The 7,914-nt window shown below is 43.2% G+C and overlaps 1 pseudogene; it reads left to right on the top strand.

The window, feature by feature from the left end:
* LOC138808809 (olfactory receptor 7A17-like) overlaps positions 1-6,534 on the top strand; it is a 7,249-nt pseudogene extending 715 nt beyond the window's left edge.
* Positions 6,535-7,914: the final 1,380 nt, after the last annotated feature.

Genomic DNA, 7,914 nt, shown 5'->3' with positions numbered 1-7,914 from the left:
GTCAAGTCTAGTGCTCTGCCACTTGAACCACAGTGCTACTTCTGGTCTAGTTGTTGATAGTTTATTGGAGATGAGAGTCTCACACAGGTTCCTGCCAGGTTGGATTCGAAACACAATCTTCATATCCAACCTTCTGATTAGCTAGGATGACAGATGTGAGCCACTGGCATCCAGCTATTCAGTTTATTGAGATATCAGGAGTTTGTGGAGGCCAGGAAACCAGTGAAGTAAAGTTGTTCATTCGTAGACTTCTGCAAACTCTTAGTGGAGGGCTGTGCTAGCTATGAGTTTGGGCTGATGCAAGCGAGGAGAGTGAATGGAAGCACGTTAATGAAGACTGTTGTACGTTGTGCTGGGCCAAGTGTCTTGGGAACAGCAAATCTCAGAACGGAAAAAAAAAATTGCTTCTTGGCAGTGACATCCCTAAGGGAGAATTACGCACTCAGGCCTGGAATAAGAGGAAGGGGACAGTCTAATGAGCAGACCTGCTATAAATCCCTCCTCTGATGCTGTCCTAATTATAGACAGCCATTTCTTTTTTTATCAATTAATTTTTTAGGATATATTTTTTATTGTAAAGATACTGTACTGGGGTTTACAGTTATATGAGTGAGGCAATGAGTCCATTTCTTATGGAGCATTATCTCCTTTGTTTTTTCCCTACCATCCCTTTTCAGTCTTCCTCTAGCTTGGGGACCAATGCTTGCGCCCTTGTGGTTATTTATTATGCCTGGATGTATAGCTTAGTCTCCATCACGTAGTAAATGGTCAAAAAAGGGATTTTTGAATTTTCCAAGTGGAGAATTTCTATGCAGAGAACCCATGTTGGTGAGTTGGAGCCCAGCGGTGTTGGCAGGAAATCTGAGACAGTTGTCAAGAATATTGACCAGTGGTCACCTTGACCCAAGGTAGCCCAGCCAAGACCTGAGCGCTGCTCGTGATCGCTTGCTGGTTTGAGGAATGCATGGATGTGTTCGTGTCCAGGGCTAGGAAGGGGCAGGAACTCAGCGGTGTAGTTCACTGTTGACATAAGTGTTGGTCATGGAGACACAATGAGAGGAGGATGGAAAGAGTGTTTCATCAGATGGGAGAGAAAAAAGAGCTTATTACCTACGCAGGAAAATACAGCCACTTGAGGTGGAGCAAGATTTTCATTTGCTCCTATTCCCAGGTCCGTTTGTCATATTCCCCCTGGAAGGGTTCAGTTTACAATTTCCCTATTGACTTCTAATATGTTGCCCAGAATTTTTTTTAAAACTTGGACTTTGTTTTCTTGCTGCTTATATTTGCCTCTGGCTTAGAACCTTCTGATATTTTTCAGGATGCTTTTGCCCATCTATTAAAATCTTGTATTTCCTTTTCTTGACATGTCTCTAATATGCAAAGGTTACTTCTATTCTCGGGTCTTTAGTTCCTCATGTATGTGTATGTGTGCATATCTGTATGTACACACATACATAATACTTGCATATGTGTATATACACACATGTATATATACACGTTTACACACGTGTATGTATATATATAGTGTTTTAGTCCTGTGCTTCCCTCCTCCCTCCTCTCCCTTCCTGATCCTCACTAAACACCCCCTCTTTTACATTTATGGCTCATTACAATCACTCCAACTATTTTTTTTTTTGCCAGTTCTGGGGCTTGAACTCAGGGCCTGGGCGCTGTCCCTGAGCTGCTTTTGCTCAAGGCTAGCGCTCTACCACTTGAGCCACAGCGCCACTTCCGGCTTTTTCTGTGTATGTGGTGCTGAGGAATTGAACCCAGGGCTTCATGCATGCTAGGCAAGCACTCTACCTCTAAACCACTTTCCCAGTCCCAACTATTCTATGTTTTCTTCTGGTGCTGATCCTGGGGTTTGAACTTAGACCCTGGGCACTGACCAAAGTCTGGCACTCTATTATTTGAGCCATGGGATTTTTGATGTTAAGATAAGAATCTCACACATTATCCTTCCCAGGCTGGCTTGGAATAAAATCCATCTGTCTCTTGGGTAGCTAGGATGACAGGTGTGAACTATCAGGGCAAAAACGGTATTTATTTATTTATTTTTTAAATTTTTTTATTGTAAAGATACTATACAGAGGGTTACAGTTACATGAGTGAGGCAATGAGTACACTTCCACTTCCTCTTGAACATTGTTACCCCCTCCATTGTTTTCCCCCTACCATCCCCTCCCTCCCTCCCTTCCCCAAGGTTCTTTTTTTTTTTTTTATTGTGATTAAGTGATTACTTAATTTCCGGAAATTCACAGTATTGTGGAATAATGATGCTCATTTAAAGTCACAAGTTCATTCTAACTTTCCTGGAGCAAATTGTCTATCACAGTCTGTAATATATAACGGTGCTCATATGTTATATACCATATATGTGATCAGCAGCATGGGGATATTTAGTAGTGGTTCAACCAGATGAGTGGGAGTTCTTTGTTTCTTAAGTCCTGTTAGTTTTGTCATATAACCTAACATTTTGGATTCATCATCCACTTATCAGGGAGACCATGTACTGTTTGTCTCTTCGTTCTTGGCTTACCTCACTCAACATGATTCCTTCTAGCTCCATCCATTTCCCTGCAAATGCCATTATTTTGTCATTTCTAATGGCTGCATAGTATTCCATTGTGTATAGATACCACAATTTTTGGATCCATTCATCTGTGGTGGGGCATCTGGGTTGTTTCCATATCCTGGCTATTGTGAACAGTGCTGCAATAAACATGGAGGTGCACGTGTCCTTGTATATTGGTTCCTGTTGTTCAGGGTAGATGCCTAGAAGTGGTATGACTGGGTCGTAAGGGAGGTCAATCTTTAGCTTTCTAAGGACCCTCCAGACTGCTTTCCAAAGTGGTTGTGTAAGTGTACATTCCCACCAGCAGTGTAATAGCGTTCCTCGTTCTCCACATCCCCTCCAGCATTTGTCGTTGGCTGATTTGTGGATGTGGGACATTCTGACTGGGGTAAGGTAGTATCTCAGGGTTGTCTTTATTTGCATTTCCTTCACCACCAGGGATGATGAATATTTCCTCATGTGTTTCTTTGCCATTTTTATTTCTTCATTTGAGAAGTCCCTCTTTAGTTCCCTTGCCCATTTAGTAATTGGTTTGTTGGGTTTGGGAGGGATTAGTTTCTTGAGTTCCCTGTATATACAGGATGTTAACCCCTTGTCTGATATATTGCTGGTAAATATTTTTTCCCAATTAGTTGGTTGTCTTTCTAGCTTGGTTGTGATAGATTTAGCTGTGCAGAAGCTTTTTTTTTTTAAGGTAGTCCCATTTGTCGAGTCTCTCTCCAATTTGTTGTGACCCTGGGACTCTGTTCAGGAAGTTCCTTCCTGTGCCTATTAGTTCAAGTGTCTCTCCTACTCTGTCCTGCAGTAGTTTCAGAGATTCAGGTTTAATGTTAAGGTCTTTAATCCATTTTGAGTTGATGTTGGTGCATGGTGATAGGCTGGGGTCCACTTTTAGTTTTCTGCATGTGGCTGCCCAGTTTTCCCAGCACCAGCGGTTGAAGAGGCTGTGTTTCTTCCATTGTATGTCTTTGGCTCCTTTGTCGAATATCAGCTGGCTGTAGGCCTGTGGATTTATTTCTGAATCTTCTATTCTGTTCCATTGGTCTTTGGGTCTGTTTTTGTGCCAGTACCATGCTGTCTTTGTTATTATAGCTCTGTAATAGAGTTTGAAGTTCGGCATGGATAGCCCTCCCATATTGTCTTTATCCCCTAGAATTGTTTTGGCTATTCTAGGTCTTTTGTTGTTCCATATGAATTTTTGGACTGTTTTTTGTATTTCAGAGATGTACATCATTGGGATTTTAATAGGAATTGCGTTGAATTTGTATATTAGTTTTGGAAGTATTACCATCTTTACTATATTAAGTCGGCCTATCCAGGAGCATGGGAGGTCTTTCCATTTCCTAGTGTCTTCTGCAATTTCTTTCTTTAACTTTTTATAGTTCTCATTAAATAGTTCTTTTACATCTTTGGTTAGGTTAATTCCTAAATATTTTATTTTTCGGGAGGTTATTGTGAATGGGGTTGCTCCCTTTATTTCCCTCTCTTCCTGTACATTATCAGTGTATAGGAAGGCAACTGATTTTTGTGGGTTTATTTTGTATCCTGCTATTTTGCTGAAGTGATTTATGATTTCTAAGAGTTTGGGGATGGAGTTTTTGGGATCGTGGAGGTATAGTATCATGTCGTCTGCAAAAAGGGATAGTTTAACTTCTTCTTTGCCTATGCGGATCCCTTTAATGTCTTTTTCTTGCCTTATTGCCCTGGCTAAGGGTTCTAGGACTATATTGAAGAGGAGTGGAGACAGTGGGCATCCTTGCCTAGTTCCTGATTTTAGGAGAATTGGTTGTAGCTTTTCCCCATTAAGTATAATATTGGCTATTGGTCTGTCATAAATGGCTTTTATTGTTTTTAGAAATGTTCCTTCTATTCCTATTTTCTCCAGAGCTTTTAGCATGAATGAATATTGAATTTTGTCAAAGGCCTTTTCTGCATCTGTAGCGATAATCATGTGATTCTTGACCTTGGCTCTGTTGATATGTTGGATTACATTTATTGACTTACGTATGTTAAACCATCCCTGTGTCTCTGGGATGAAGCCTACCTGGTCATAGTGAATTATTTTTTTTTATGTGTTTCTGGATTCTGTTAGCTAGAATCTTGTTAAGGATCTTTGCATCTGTGTTCATCAAGGAGATTGGCCTGTAATTCTCCTTTTTTGGTTGGGTCTTTGTCTGGTTTGGGGATGAGTGTGATATTGGCTTCGTAGAATGAGTTTGGGATAGCTCCTTCCTTCTCTGTTTCTCTGAAGAGCTTGAGGAGTATGGGTATTAGTTCTTGTTTAAAGGTCTTATAGAATTCTGCTGTGAATCCATCTGGTCCTGGGCTTTTTTTTGTTGGAAGACTTTTGATAGCTTCCTGTATCTCATTATAGGATATTGGCTTATTTAATTGGTTAACTTCTTCTTTGCTCAGTTTGGGCAACTTGTATTTCTCTAAAAATGCATCCATTTCTGCCCGATTTTCTTCCTTTAGAGAGTATAGCTTTTGAAAGTAGTCTGTTAGAATTGTAAAAACGGTATTTAAACATTTTTGGTTCATAGACAAAGATGGAGAATGGGACAGGAATTCCAAGTCTGGGAAGATTCATGTGTGAAGCTTCAGAATTCAGGTCTTGTCTGTAGAATGTGCATATGCAGTATTATTATTATTATTATTATTATTATTATTATTATTATTATTTTTTTTTTTTTTGTTGGTCGTGGGGCTTGAACTCGGCCTGGGCACTGTCCCTCAGCTCTTCACCTCCAGGTGAGCTCTATACCACTTGAGCCACAGTGCCACTTCCGGTTGTCTGAGTTGTTCATTGGCAGTAAGAGTCTCATGGACTTTCCTGCCCTGGCTGGCTTTGAACTGTGATCCTCAGATCTCAGCCTCCCGAGTAGCTAGGATGACAGGCATGAGCCACTGGCACCCACCCGCAGTACTTTATTTTTGCCAGGCTAGTATTGCTTAGCGCTCTCAACCGTGTTTTTCTCATTGTTGCTAGTTACTTCAAGTCCACGTGGCCAACGAATAACTCTTGGACTTCAGAATTTCTACTTCTGGGACTTTCAGAGGATGCTGGACTGCAGCCCTTTCTCTTTGGGCTGTTCTTGTCCATGTACCTGCTCACTGTGCTTAGCAATCTGCTCATCATCCTGGCCATCATCTCCGACTCCTATCTGCACACGCCCATGTACTTCTTCCTCTCCAACCTGTCCTTCATGGACATGGGTTTAACTTCTACCACCGTCCCCAAGATGCTGCTGAACATCCACACAGACACCAAGGTTATCATGTACGAAAGCTGCATCACCCAAATGCAGTTCTTCATCATCGTTATGGATTGGACATCTCTTTGCTGACCCTGATGGCCTATGGCTGCTATGTGGCCATCTGTCACACCTGCGTTACGCGGCCATCATGGATTCTAAGCTCTGTGCATGGTGGTTCTTCTCTTGGGTTGTGAATGCTCTTCACTCTATGTTACGGAGCTTCCGGTGTTACGGCCGTCCTTCTGCACTGCTGTGGCGATCCCACGCTTTTTCTGGGAGCTGAATCAGGTCATCTGCTGTGCTTGTCTGGCAGCTGTGTTCCTGGCTCTGTCCCCTGGCTGGCATTCTGTACTCCTCCTCCAAGATCGTTTCCTCCATCTGTCAAATCTCACCAGCTCAGGGCAAGTGCTGTTTCCACCTGTTCTTCACACCACTTCGTGCTCTCCTTATTTTATTGCTCCTGTCTTGGGGTGTACATTAGTTCCACTGTGACCCAAAACTCAGACTACAGCCACGGCCTCGGTGATGTACACGGTGGTCACCCCCATGCTGAACCCCTTCATCTACAGCCTCAGGAACCCAGACATCAAGAGGGCTCTGAGAAGACTTCAAGGTAGGAAGAATGGAAGCGGCCCTTGTACAGAGCCTGGAGCATTTGCCCAGGATGAGGAGAGATGCAGAGTCAGATGGGACTGTTGATGCTCCAGAGGTAGAAATGATTGCCTGTATCTGACCCCCAGAGTCTCCTTGTTGGTGTCAGGTTTTCTATGGAATCCACTTGCAAAATGTGCTTTCCTATGCTTGATGCTAGTCAAATCGCACCCCCTCCCCAAATACCCATCTTTGGATCAGAAATAGCTGGAACTCCCCACTTAGCGCTGAGTGCAGGGAGCCAGGGTGAACGCAATTAGACTCCGCCCACTCCCTTGCAGCTTTGAGGTCCATATTAGACAGTGCTTGGCGGGACGGTGGGTCCTGGGCTTTGCGCATGCGCGAGCCACGTAGAGTCCCCAGCCAATCCCGTGGCACCTGGTGATGGTGAAAGGCAGACAACCAATGATAGAACGACATGTGTCCCTATTCCCTATATAAGCGGCCATGTTTTGGGTGCATGCTCTCTCGCGCTCAAGCTCTCCTGCTCTCCTACAAGTAAAAAGGCTCTCCAATAAAGCGTGATCTTGAGAAGACTCCTGGTGTGGTGGTCGTTCTTTCTCGCTGGTCGAGAAGGCGTTTGCCGCAGCTGAGGACATAATTTTATAAGCAATCTCCTCTTGATGACATAAATGCCACTCGATAAAATCATCTTTTTTTTAACAGCCATCAATTGAACAACTATGGGGAGGAGAAAAATCTTCATTTTGCAGCTAAGAAGATAAAAATGTTATCATGGAAAAGGAGATTTTCTCCTTTCTTGGGACTCTGTGATTCCTTCTTGTTGTGTCCTTGTGTCCCTTCTGAATGACATGGCTGTTCAGCGTTCGGTGAGTGACTGTGGTGAGCAGGTTGTATTCCCGTGCTCAAGGTCCTGTTTCCATTCTGCTCAGTTTTTCAGTTTGTCCAACTTTATCTTGGGCAATCCCTCCCCGGGGGCATCTTTGTGATCTTCTCCCCAGACTGATGCATATGAGGGAGTATAGATATCTTTTTCCTACATTTTAATTAGTAGGTGTTTATTGTACAATAGAACAGTTTATGGTGATACTTTCAAGCATCTGTGTGACACACACAGGTCATATTCACCCCATTCTTTTTATCCCTTCCCCAGCCCCCCACCCCCACTTCTCATTTTTAACTTCTTTGAGAAAAAGCGGGTCCTAAGGCTTGAATTCAGGACCTGGTTGCTGTCCCTGAGCTTTTTTGCTCAAGGCTGGCGCTCTACCACTTGAGCCACAGCACCACTTCCAGCTTTTGGGCAGCTGTGGAGGTCTTCATCTTGGCCTCCAGTGTGGGCCTCCTGGGCTGCATCTTTGTCCCTACGTGCTACCTTCTCTTGCTGAGGTCAGACAGAAATTCTCTACAAGAGATCATGGGTAGATCACATTCTGGGAGAAATAAACATTCTTAAGAATAAACCTGTGT

Source organism: Dipodomys merriami, unplaced genomic scaffold (assembly GCF_024711535.1).
Source record: "Dipodomys merriami isolate MVZ:Mamm:240054 unplaced genomic scaffold, mDipMer1.0.p SCAF_477, whole genome shotgun sequence".
In the NCBI taxonomy this organism is placed as follows: domain Eukaryota; kingdom Metazoa; phylum Chordata; class Mammalia; order Rodentia; family Heteromyidae; genus Dipodomys; species Dipodomys merriami.
Note: the sequence above shows the minus strand (reverse complement) of the source record. Positions and strands in the feature narration are given on the sequence as shown.